Raw genomic sequence first — 12,786 nt, 5'->3', positions numbered from 1 at the left:
TGATACTCAGAAAAGATTAGTGCACACTGTGATTTTTCCACACAGACACTCGGTCCATGTGAAAAAACTGTCGTCTGACCAGCCCAATTACAGTATATATTGGTCAGTAAGCTTTTTACAGCACAGGTCCATATAGTAGACTTGTCTAAAGGTGACCAGGCTCATAAAAAGTCTGTTTTATCAGATACTGGTATTTCCCTTAAGATAACAAATCTGAAGGGTCTTTTCTTAGAAATTTACATTGGATAATTCCTCTATTAATCCTCCTAAAAAAACGCTGAATACATCCAAATGGGTGTTACCATTTGGGGGTGTGTCCCTACACATTCAGACACTATCCAATCAGTGCTGAGGGTGTCAGACTCGATAGGTACGCACCTCTTTGACAACGGGAAAGGTGGCATCCATTTATCAAATTATTTAAAAAAAATGTCCAAGAGAAATAACAGAAGAACACACAACTCAATGTCCTGAAAAAGGTTCTCCAGAATAGTGATTTTATGGGGAATGTAAGTATTTACTAAAACACCGCTAAGTCAGGAGAGATGAGAAGTCCTATTTAAAGGGGTTGTCCACATTATAGTGGATAACTTGTTGATTGGTGGGCGTCTGACTGCACTGATCAGGAGAAAGGGTAACTTTTTTTTTCACATTCTCAACCACTGATCCATTCATCTCCTACGGGGGCTGCCAAGCGCTACATTCAACTTTTTCTAGCAGCCCCATAGAGAATGAATGGAGCAACGGTCGAGCGTCCAAACTGCCACGCCATTTTGAAACGGGGATAAAAGTTTCTCATCAGGGATAAAAATTCATTGATCTACCTACAGATCGTAGAGTTGCCAACTTTATTTGTTATTTTTTTCTGGTTAGCTTCTCAAAAAATCACGGACAACCAACTTTTTTTTTAATGGATGGATTTGATGACCATCATAAATAATTAAGATTATAAGTGATACATGTCTATAGATCATAAATCCTATATGAAGATGTTACCTACATTCACTGTAGGCTGTAAAAGGGTGATAAATACACTCATAAAAATCTGTACTAGTCTCTCCAGCTTCCAAAAAAATCTTTTTTTTTCGGGCACGGGGAAAAAGTGCCCTATTTTTATTAACTGTCCAGGAATTTCTGGACCTAGCAGATGGGTATGGGACATCCACCTATCAGCAAGTTATCACCTATTCTACACATAGACAGGCATACAATGGACAACCCCTCAGAGATTTATCATGATGCAGAAATGTGCAACTCCAAGGAGTTAATTCCAGCTTTGATACATCTGTAGTTTTCCATAGATACATAGCCAATAATAGAATACATGCTTGGTTTTTATCCATATTCATTTATTGCCAAGCAATTAATACTTGCTAAGCAAATCATGGCTGCAGATGTTGGAGCATCTACAAAAGCTTTTTATTGGACTGGTCAGTAAACACGAGGGATGTTGAAGTACAGAATGGTATAATGTAGCTACAGAAGCTGTGAGCAGAAGGGGAGGACCCAGGTCTCAGGCTGTCAGAGTTGTGGAGCTGGACTGCACCGCTGAGTTTCCTCTTGTGATCATTAAAGGTTGGCAAACACCAGTATAGAGGATCATACAGTGCCTTAAAGCATCTCGTAGAGCAGGTAAGGTACTCATCCATCTCATTTATCAGGTTATTCGCTTTATTACTGCTCCATACTATTGCTATTGGATGGTTAGAAATGTCAGGAAACCTATACATGTATAACTGATTCTTTTATAAATTCTTACTACTCAGATTTTTCCTTCTACTTAATTAAATACTGAAACATTAGTGTAGACATAAGTGATTTGCATCAGTTTCCTGTTAGTAAGAAAAACTATTTGTCCAATGCTTATAAGAAATAGACTATGAACAAGATGCAAATTCGTGGAATTTGAATTGTGTGCCATCTACTGGTGTTACATTAGTTCTAGTGTTACATGTAAATTGGGTAAAGGCTGCCGTGTGAATTGTTCACTAATTCGTACCATCATAAATGATAGGGAAAGCAGACGGCCTCCTATCTACGCTGTGCTGAGAGCTTGGGAAATGAAATGATGTTTGCGTATTATACTAATGTAAAGATCACAAGGATCACGATATATCATCACGTCCAGTAGCTACACTTATTACTCAGTAAAACGCATCATACACAGAACAGGATAAACCTGAAAACTCATTTCCCGATTTAAAAGCCAAGTATGTAGGGCACCAGTAATCTGTGAATTCACTAATTAAATCATCTTGTACCATGCCCAAAATGTAAATTGTAGACTCACGCATCAGATTCATTTATGGGTTAAGGGCAAAGAACAGCAAAATAATTACACATCATGTCGAAATCAATGAGTTGTGTGTGCCATATACCTTCGAAGTGGGACATGACTATCAGAAAGTAAACGTGGTTAGGTGCGTGTGACAGTAGCGTCTGCTTCCACATAACGAAACTCAGAATGGTAAACCCAGGAAAGAAGAAGTTTCAGTATGTGGCATGTTACATAGAGTGGTATTGCAGCAAATTAATCTCACAATGATTAGTAGGCACACAATGACTGATCCATGCAGACCTCCAAATGTAGAGTTTTGAACACCGTCTGCATAAAAAGTTTGGCCTGGTATTGGCCAATTTTTCCTTTCAATGTGGACATCTTGGGAAAAGTGAGAAATTCTAGAACACAGTATATGGTTTGATCAACGTATACTGAGTCTTAGAAGGATAGATATACTTTTTATGTTTTCCTTTTAATAAATGTTTTAAAGTTCCGTTATCGTCAAAATGAAAGAGGGTTTCTATCCCTATTAGGACTGGTAGGATGTTAAATTTCAGACATACTGGAGTGGCTGAATGAAAAACATGCTTGATTGATTCCATATTGCTAAAATAATATGATAGGTGGTGACTGTAGACGACCAAATTTACACCAGAATGGAGGACTGACAACTACTAATGTGCCGTAAATGGATATCAAATTGATTTGCCATAAATGTTCACTGGGGGGGAAATCGCCTTTAATTACATGTAATTAATGGGAATATCAGCCCCATTAGTCCACAGCTGCTGAAGATCTGCATTACTGAGCTTACTACATACATAAAGAACGCTGTGATAGATAGTGCAGTAAGCTTTGTGCAGTTATCAGAGAAGTGGTCGCAGAAGTATAGTTTGCATTTAGACCCTGGAACCATGGGGTCAAAAATGGTGTCTCACGTGAGAAATCCAGGACTTGTGGTCATTAGTTAGGCTCTGTTAAAGCCACCACACATTAGACGTAACGTCGACCGAACCCGCCGATATCGATAGATTCGGCTGACAGTCTAATATGTAAGGAGGCCCCAAACAGATGACTGTCGAGGAGATAAAGAGCCAGCATGTCTAATTTCGGACTGCGGCTCCTTTTCTTCCTGAAGATAAAAGTCACTACCACAGATGTTTGGCAGGTGAATGAGTAAGTTGCCGGCTGAACCATCGGCAACTATTTATAGTCTATAGGCGGCTTTACAGATTTTGCACTGACGATGAAAAGCTTCGGGTTTCGCATCTGGATATTGAGCAGTGTTCAGTTGATGTTGAAAGTTGGATGAGATATTGATAAGATGTAAATGAAAACAAGGGGAAGTTACTAAAGTTTATCTTAAGTGTTTTCACAACTAGACGGCAGATAAGAATTGTGATTATTGTACTGTGTGTAACAAGTTCTCATGGGATTTGCTGCACTCCACATTGAAACTGCTTTATGGATACTTCCAGAGTCCCACCACAATGTGTCAGCAGAGCTCGGGCTGCCTCTAACAGTACAGTATGTTATGGCTACTAACAAGCATTAGCTGGAGGATTAATCATTTATTCAGTTTCTAAAAGTTCAAAAGTAGCTCAATCAAAAGGGAACCTGCACTTAAGCCGTATTATTCTGGTGTTGTTATCTGACCAGACATGTCTTCTGTTCCGCTCTGATCACAGATGGTAGAGGGGGCGCTGTTTTCACTTGGTAACTGCTATGACTACAAAGAGGGTGAAAAACACCCAACAACTTGAGAGAGGGGTCAAATATTGCTAAAGAGGGATCTTTTTACTCTACAGCATCCAGAAATACACGTGAAGAGCGTCTCTTTTATTAGTAACCCAAATATACAGATGGAGATGTTGTGAACACGGCTTGATGGCGAGGTGACTAAGGCATCGTTCCCACTGGTGTTTTGATATTTTTTCTGTCTGGTCCGTTTTTAGGGACAGACAAATGTAATTAATGTCAAAAATTGATTCATTGCATAATGATACAGACTAAAGCAGAGGGACCCCCATGATTATTATGGGGTCCGGCTGACTTCAGTTATGTATCTGTTTTTAGAACCAAAGAGAAAGTTCTGCACCCTGCGCTTTTTTTTTTTTCATTCTAAAAACACTTAATAGAATCCAGACAAACAGACTCATAATATAATCAGCAGGTCTGCTTCTGTTTCTGTTTGCATCAGAGCCACTTTTGCCATTAAACCCTGCCTGACATGCATGTATGTTGAAGGCACAAGAGCTGGTGTGTTTCCGTGGCAGCTGTGGGCCTGCTACCATCCATGACTGCCATCTTGGTTCTACTGTAAAGCCCAGCCTTCTTAAGAGGTCACCTTTTTCCTTATACACAGTCATGGCCAAAAGTGTTGGCACCCTTGAAATTATTCCAGAAAATTAAGTATTTCTCCCAGAAAATTACTGCAAATACACATGATTTGCTACACACGTTTATTTCCTTTGTGTGTATTGGAGCAACACATAAAAAGCTGAGAAAAAAAGGCAAATTTGATATAATTTCACACAAAACCACAAAAATGGGCCAGACAAAATTGTTTGCACCTTTCCAAAATTGTGGGTAAACAACTTAGTTTCAAGCATGTGATGCTCGTTTAAGCATACCTGTGGCAAGTAACAGGTGTGGGAAATATGAAAATCACACCTGATACCAGATAAAAAGGGGAGAATTTGACTAAATTTTTGCATTATGTGTCTGTGTTTGCCACATTAAGCATGGGGAACAGAAAGAGGAGAAGAGAACTGTCTGAGGACTTGAGAACCAAAAATGTTGAAAAAGATCAACAATCTCAAGGTTACAAGTCCATCTCCAGAGATTTTGCTGTTCCTTTGTCCAAGAAGTTTACAACCCATGGCACTGTAGCTAATCTACCTGGATGTGGATGGCAGAGAAAAATTGATAAAAGGTTGGGACGCAGAATAGTCCTAATGGTTGATAAGCAGCCCCAATCAAGTTTCAAAGAAATTCAAGTTGTCCTGTAGGCTCAGGGTGCATCGGTGTCAGCGAGAACTATCTGTCGACATTTGAATGAAATGAAATGTTATGGCAGGAGACCCAGGAGAAACCCATTGCTGACAAAGAAACATAAAAAAGCTAGACTTAAGTCTGCCAAAATGTACGCAAGTAATCCAAAATCCTTCTGGGAAATCGTCTTGTGGACAGATGAGACCAAGATAGAGCTTTTGGTAAAGCAAATCATTCTACTGTTTACTGAAAATGGAATGAGGCCTACAAAAAGAAAGAACACAGTACCTTCAGTCAAATATGGTGAAGGTTCAAACATGCTTTGGGGTTGGTTTGTTGCCTCTGGCACTGTGTGCAATGACTTTGTTCAAGGCATCATGAAATCTGAAGATTACCAACGGATTTTGGTTCGCAATGTAGTGCCCAGTGTCAGAAAGCTGGGTTTGCATCCTAGGTCATGGGTCTTCCAACAGGACAATCACCCCAAACATACTTCAAGAAGCACCCAGAAATGGATGGAAAAAAGCGCTGGAGAGTTCTGAAGTGGCTAGCAATGAGTCCGGATCTAAATCCCACTGAACACCTGTGGAGAAACCTAAAAATTGCTGTCGGGAGACGGCACCCTTCAAATATGAGAGACCTGGAGCAGTTTGCAAAAGAAGAGTGGTCCAAAATTCCAGTTGAGAGGTGTAAGAAGCTTGTTGATGGTTATAGGAAGCGATTGATTGCAGTTATTTATTCCAAAGGGAGTGCAACCAAATATTAAGCTGAGGGTGTCAACAATTTTCCTAGGCCTATTTTTGGGGTTTTGAGTGAAATGATGTCCACAATTTGCCTTTTTTTCTGTGTTTTTGTGCTGTTCCAATACACACAAAGGAAATAAACATGTGCATAACAAAACATATGTAATTGCAATAATTTTCTGGAGCAATTTCAAGGGTGCCAACACTTTTGGCCATGATTGTACCGCATTACTGTGGTATTGCAGAATATAGAATAAGTGATCAAACACCGATCACAAGTTTAAGATCCCTACAAGGACTTAAAAATAAAGTAAATACTATTTTTCTCAGTTTAAAAGTAAATAAAAAAAATATATATGGTATTACTGGGTCAATAAATGTCTGATCTATCAAGACTATTGAACCCGTGCAGTAAACACTGTAAAGCAAAAAAATAAATAAATAGAATTGGCAGAGTTGTTATTTTTTAGATTCCATGCCTCCGCCCCAAAAATTGAAATAAATAGATATCAAAACATTGTATGTACCACAAAACAATGCAAATATACATGTCAAGTCTCCATGCAAAAAAACAAGCGTTCATACAGCTTCATTGTTGGAAAATGAAAATGGCCACACAGACCAATTTTTGCTTTAACAAATATCTAATTTTTTTTACTACTTATATAAAAAAAATTGTCAAGTTTCATATCGATGTAATCCTACTGACTTGGGGAATCATGTTGCAAATTAATTTTTACTGTAAAATGAACTGCATAAAAACAAGAAAAACATACCCAGAAAACATTAGTAGAAGAGTATTTTTGTGACATTTCACCACACTGTTTTTGCAAAACGAATTGTAGTTTTTAATTACTTCACTCAATTTACTGTACAAAATTTAATATACTGAAGAAAAGGAGAACAATAACGTGAGGTGAAATTGTGAAAAAATGCAATTCAGATATATTTTTTTGTTTCCTTTTTGTAGTTTACATTGTGTGATACAAATGACATGCAACATAATTGTCCATCGTTACTCGGATTACAGCCATACCATACATAGTTTATACTATTCTATATTGCCATACCATATAGTTTTTTTAGTATTTTGTGTAATCATTTTCCTAGACTTATAGCTTTTGATTTCCCAGTCAAAAACCTGTATGAGGATTTATTTTTTGCGTGCTTTCAACAGTGCTCTCTCTATGGTTCTTCCTGACAAAGGATACCAGATAGGGGAGTTTCTCTCTTCACCATTCCTGACCAACAATTTTCCACCCACTTAGGAAATCAGTAGGAGACCTGGACATGCTCTAGGATGCCTCTAGATGTGAGTGACATTTAGGTCGCTTTAATCTTCTAGAAACCTTCATGGGTATCAAAATGTCCTACTGCAAGAAATGGGGGAGCACATCAAGTATGTGTCAAACTAACTAGGAGCATGGTATGGGTCTTCAGCCAACAAATCCTTCACATCTTTAGATATATTGTAGGTAAGTGATAGCCAACAATCCAACTCCGAAGTTTCTCTGCAAATAGGACTTTACCCTGCATGGCCCACCCCTTAATCCTTAACTCAGCGCTCCTATCTACGCCTCCGCCCCAAAACTCATTAACCCCTTAAAATCAACCCCATCTAACAACATTCCAGTCACTCCTCTAGTAATGTGTTCCATCCAGTTAGCTACGTTCCAGATTACTTATTTTAGTTAAAGAAGTTGTCCACTACTTTTACATTGATGCCCTATCCGTGGGATCCGCTGTCCCGCACGTGTGCAGGACCCCGGCCGCTCATACATGTATGCACTATCCTACGGATAGGGCATCAGTGTAAAAGTAGTGGACAACATCTTTAAATTTCGATTTTGGGTACATATGACATCTAAAGCATGTAGTCAATGTTCTAAAGTGAGTCGTAACACATATCAATTGGGAAATAAGAATGAATCTTAGAAGCTAGTTCAATTAATAGTTGACACATTGAGCTTTTTCACAATTGTTTTTATAGGACCCCTCCACTCTTATAGTAATTGTGACGATACATTTCTAATATATAATCACTATATCTAATATATTTTGCTTGTTCCATATATGAAATTGGTGCCCCGTTCTCTTTTTATCTAAAATGGCGGGTGCAGAGGCATGGGGAGCACTGTAAAAAGTCTGAATCATACCTCTCCTGCCTTTCTCTTCCCTTCCCACACCGATGAATAAGCAGAGAAAGTAGGGTTCAGACCCTTCCCAGTGCTCCCCATGCTTCTGCTTGTTGGACGGGGCACTAAAACGAAAGACGCGCCAGCAAAGGTCATTGGGTATGGAGACTATGCAGTAGAAATGTATAGTCACATTTAATATAGTGTCGCTTTATTAAATGGCTATGATGGATAATCTGTTAGTTAATATAAGTGACATTAAACAGTTCCTGAGATAGTTCACATTGATTCACATTGGTTCCTTAGCATTTATAAATATTCTCTTATTCAAAAGAAACAGGATACATCATCATTTACAAATGTATTAAGTAGAAGTCTTTTCCAGAAAACAACGCTCGTCTCCATGTATCCCTAAACATATGACCCTAATCAAACCTTTGCCTTTGAAAGCAAACACAAGCCGACAAACACAACTCAGCTGTTGAGCAGTAGATTCCTGTTAACATGAAGGCAGATATTACCCCATCTGCGCTGTTGCCAGATGTCGTCTCAAGAATTCTTGGAGTGAAAGAAAACCCTATATTACTCATTTTTGGAAAATTAACAGATGTCACAAAGAATTCTTGGTTTTCCGTAAACCCCTAAATCTTGTATTACAAATGAAGATTAATCCCAGTTTAGCATGTGAAGGCGTGTTTATTCCTCATACAGAATATGGTAGAAATAGTATATATTAATATAAACTGAGACATTTTCATATTTCTAAGGACTTCCTGTTAAAATCTGAAATGAAACTTTACACACGAAAGGCAGACGTTGAAGATTGTACATGAAGGTGATTTTACAGTGTGTAGCAACAAGTCCACGGTAGCGGATAAAACCACAATAGGCCTCCTGGGCAAGAACAATAAATGTGTCCAATAGCTCTTCAAAATGCACATTTCCACCTGATTTGGAGATGGAAGTGGTCTGTCTTTACTCTTGGGCCCCTGTGTGGTTGCATAGGTTACACCAATGGTACAGTATGTCTGCCCCTGCACATACATTACATACCTGTAGAGCCAAGGTTCTTAATCTATGGTACATATAGACTGCGTTTTGGGCACTCATACATTGCCCTTATGCTGTACTTTTAATGTATTACTTGCAGTTAATATAATATATTTTAGTAAGATGTACTTGCCTTAGAAATACTGATACGTGTTCTGAATCGTGGTTCTGTGCTCCCACCTGAGAATAGAGCAGGGCCGAAGCTGCGCTACTCCGGTCGCAAGCACTGCCATTGTCTAATCCTGGAGGCAGAGCTATTACACGTGTATGGAGACTGTCCAATCTTTTCGAGCATTGCATTCTGGTGTTGTAGGATGTGTGAGGACGTGGGAAGCCGTGCCTGTCACTGATTTCCCCGGTTGCCAGGCCACGCAGGACCCTGCTTTGTCTGGTACTAAGCAATGGTGGAATTGTGTTCATTCCGTTGTGCAGGCTAGCAGGGAGTGGCTGTCTGGGGATAATTGGAAGGTATTCAACACCTGATCATTAGGCGGGCTATATAACCCTGCTTCCTGCTCAGTGCCTTGCTGTTTATTGCAGTTCCATGTGCTGTAGTGGTGAGTGGAGCTAGCATTAGGTTTACTATCTTTTCAGGGGTTTTCTCATTTTCTCTTCTGGTTTAATTTCCTGGGGTTCTTGCAGAGGTACTCACATGGTTCTTGGCTAGGCACCAGCGTCGTCACCAGATGCCAGCTGTCCGGTGACAGTGGAACTGGGAAGGGCTCTGCCAAAGTACACCTTCCATTTACTGGGAGCTGGGTGAAGAGTATTCGAGCCCTCAAGGGTTTGCCTAGCTGGGCCGCTTGCACCAAGGGTGTCTGTGGCTGTGCCTTTGCTGGTTTGGTGCCAGTCTTGCTGGGTCCCTTTGCAAAGCACATAACAATATGTATGTATGTAAGTCTATAAAAATACACTGTGTTCCAAATTATTATGCAAATAATATTTTCTCAGATTCTCCCAAATTACCTATATGAATTGCAGTCATTGTAATTTTCCAGGTATATATAGGTATATATAGGTATAGGTAATTTGGGAAAATCTGAGAAAATATTATTTGCATAATAATTTGGAACACAGTGTATTCACACCCAGAATCAAAAAGGAGCATGCTATGGATTGTCAGCCTACATCTTAGCCAGCAAAGTGTTCTATTCATTAGATACATAATAGGTGAGAGAAAGCCAATATTTTTAATGGTATAATCATATTGTATTGTCTGTTGTGCAATTTTGCTTTTAGACGATTGATGAACATTTAAAAATTATTTAATGTGAACATAAAAACAAATTTGTATAAAAAGTGATCTACAGCAGGGTTCCCCAACTCCAGTCCTCAAGGCCCACCAACAGATCATGTTTTCAGGATTTCCTTAGTATTACACAGGTGATAATTCCATCACCTGCACAGGCAATAATTCCATCACCTGTGCAATACTAAGGAAATCCTGAAAACATGACCTGTTGGTGGGCCTTGAGGACTGGAGTTGGGGAACACTGATCTACAGTATATTAGAACTTTGTAGGTAATGACTGAGCTACAAATAAGTTGCCTGATAGCAGTCTTGCGCCAAGTGAGTCTGTGGCTGCGCCTTTGCTGGTTTTGCGCCAGTCTTACTGGGTCCCTCTGCAAAGCACATAACAGAACACATCGCATTAAATTAGAATATCATCAAAAAATTTATTTATTTCAGTTCTTCAATACAAAAAGTGAAGCTCATATATTATATAGTCATTACAAACAGAGTGATCTATTTCAAGTGTTTATTTCTGTTAAAGTAGATGATTATGGCTTACAGCCAATGAAAACAAAAAAGTCATTATCTCAATAAATTAAAAAGGCTTACTAATCATTTAAAAAGGTCCCTTAGTCTGTTTCAGTAGGCTCCACAATCATGGGGAAGAATGCTGACTTGACAGATATCCAGAAGGCAGTCATTGACACACTCCACAAGGTCCCAGAGTTCTAATTTTCATTTGGAAATCAAGGTCCCAGAATCACAAGGGAGAGTTGAGAGGCCACAATCCAAGCTGCTTGAGGTCTAGTGTGAAGTTTCCACAATCAGTGATGGTTTGGGGAGCCATGTCATCTGCTGGTGTAGGTCCACTGGGTTTTATCAAGACCAAAGTCAGCGCAGCTGTCTACCAGGAAATTTTAGAGTACTTCATGCTTCCCTCTGCCGACAAACTTTTTGGAGATGGAAATTTCATTCTCCAGCAGGACTTGCCACCTGTCCACACTGCCAAAAGTACCAATACCTGGTTTAAAAACAACAGTATCACTGTACTTCATTGGCCAGCAAACTTGCCTGACCTTAACCCCATAGAGAATCTATGGGATATTGTCGAGAGGAAGATGAGAGACACCAGACCCAACAATGCAGATGAGCCTAAGCCTGCTATCAAAGCAACTTGGGCTTCCATAACACCTCAGCAGTGCCACAAGCTGATCACCTCCATGCCACGCCGCATTGATGCAGCAATTGATGCAAAATGAGCCCCGGCCAAGTATTGAAAGCGTTTACTGAACATACAGTGGGTACGGAAAGTATTCAGACCCCTTTAAAATTTTCACTCTTTGTTTCATTGCAGCCATTTGGTAAATACTTTTTTTTTCTCATTAAAATACACTCTGCACCCCATCTTGACTAAAAAAAAACAGAAATGTAGAAATTTTTGCAAATTTATTAAAAAAGAAAAACTGAAATATCACATGATCATAAGTATTCAGACCCTTTGCTCAGACACTCATATTTAAGTCACATGCTCTCCATTTCTTTGTGATCCTCCTTGAGATGGGTCTACTCCTTCAGTGGAGTCCAGCTGTGTTTAATTAAACTGGACTTGATTTGGAAAGGCACATACCTGTCTATATAAGACCTCACAACTCACAGTGCATGTCAGACCAAATGAGAATCATGAGCTCAAAGGAACTGCCCAAGGAGCTCAGAGACAGAATTGTGGCAAGGCATAGATCTGGCCAAGGTTACAAAAGAATTTCTGCATTACTCAAGGTTCCTAAGAGCACAGTGGCCTCCGTAATCCTTAAATGGAAGAAGTTTGGGACCACCAGAAGTCTTCCTAGACCTGGCCGTCCAGCCAAACTGAGCAATCGTGGGAGAAGAGCCTTGGTGAGAGAGGTAAAGAAGAACCTCAAGATCACTGTGGCTGAGCTCCAGAGATGAGGTAGGGAGATGGGAGAAAGTTCCCCAAAGTCAACTATCACTGCCCTCCACCAGTCGGGCCTTTATGGCAGAGTGGCCCGACGGAAGCCTCTCCTCAGTGCAAGTCATATGAAAGCCCGCATAGAGTTTGCTCAAAAACACATGAAGGACTTCCAGACAATGAGAAATAAGATTCTCTGGTCTGATGAGAAGAAGATAAAACTTTTTGGTGATAATTCTAAGCAGTACGTGTGGAGAAAACTAGACACTGCTCATCACCTGCCCAAAACAATCCCAACAGTGAAACGTGGTGGAAGCATCATGCTATGGGGGTGTTTTTCAGCTGCAGGGACCGGATGACTGTTTGCAATTGAAGGAAACATGAATGCGGCCAAGTACAGAGATATCCTGGATGAAAACCTC

The 12,786-nt window shown here is 39.7% G+C and overlaps 2 protein-coding genes across 3 annotated transcripts in view; one reads left to right on the top strand and one right to left on the bottom strand.

Annotated features, from left to right (window-relative positions):
- The window catches only part of MED12L (mediator complex subunit 12L), a 981,938-nt gene that overhangs the window by 611,941 nt on the left and 357,211 nt on the right, over positions 1 to 12,786 (bottom strand). The window lies entirely within an intron of this gene.
- The window catches only part of P2RY14 (purinergic receptor P2Y14), a 122,076-nt gene continuing 110,713 nt past the window's right edge, over positions 1,424 to 12,786 (top strand). For both annotated transcript variants that reach the window (XM_073674732.1, XM_073674731.1), the window contains exon 1: positions 1,424 to 1,632. The gene's annotated coding sequence lies outside the window, so the exon portion shown is untranslated. The remainder of the gene's footprint in view (positions 1,633 to 12,786) is intronic.

This window comes from Phyllobates terribilis, unplaced genomic scaffold (genome assembly GCF_046119375.1).
Source record: "Phyllobates terribilis strain yellow unplaced genomic scaffold, ASM4611937v1 Scaffold_3__8_contigs__length_932513732, whole genome shotgun sequence".
NCBI lineage: Eukaryota > Metazoa > Chordata > Amphibia > Anura > Dendrobatidae > Phyllobates > Phyllobates terribilis.
The sequence above is the reverse complement of the archived record's forward strand: the minus strand, read 5'-3'. Positions and strand labels throughout refer to the sequence as shown.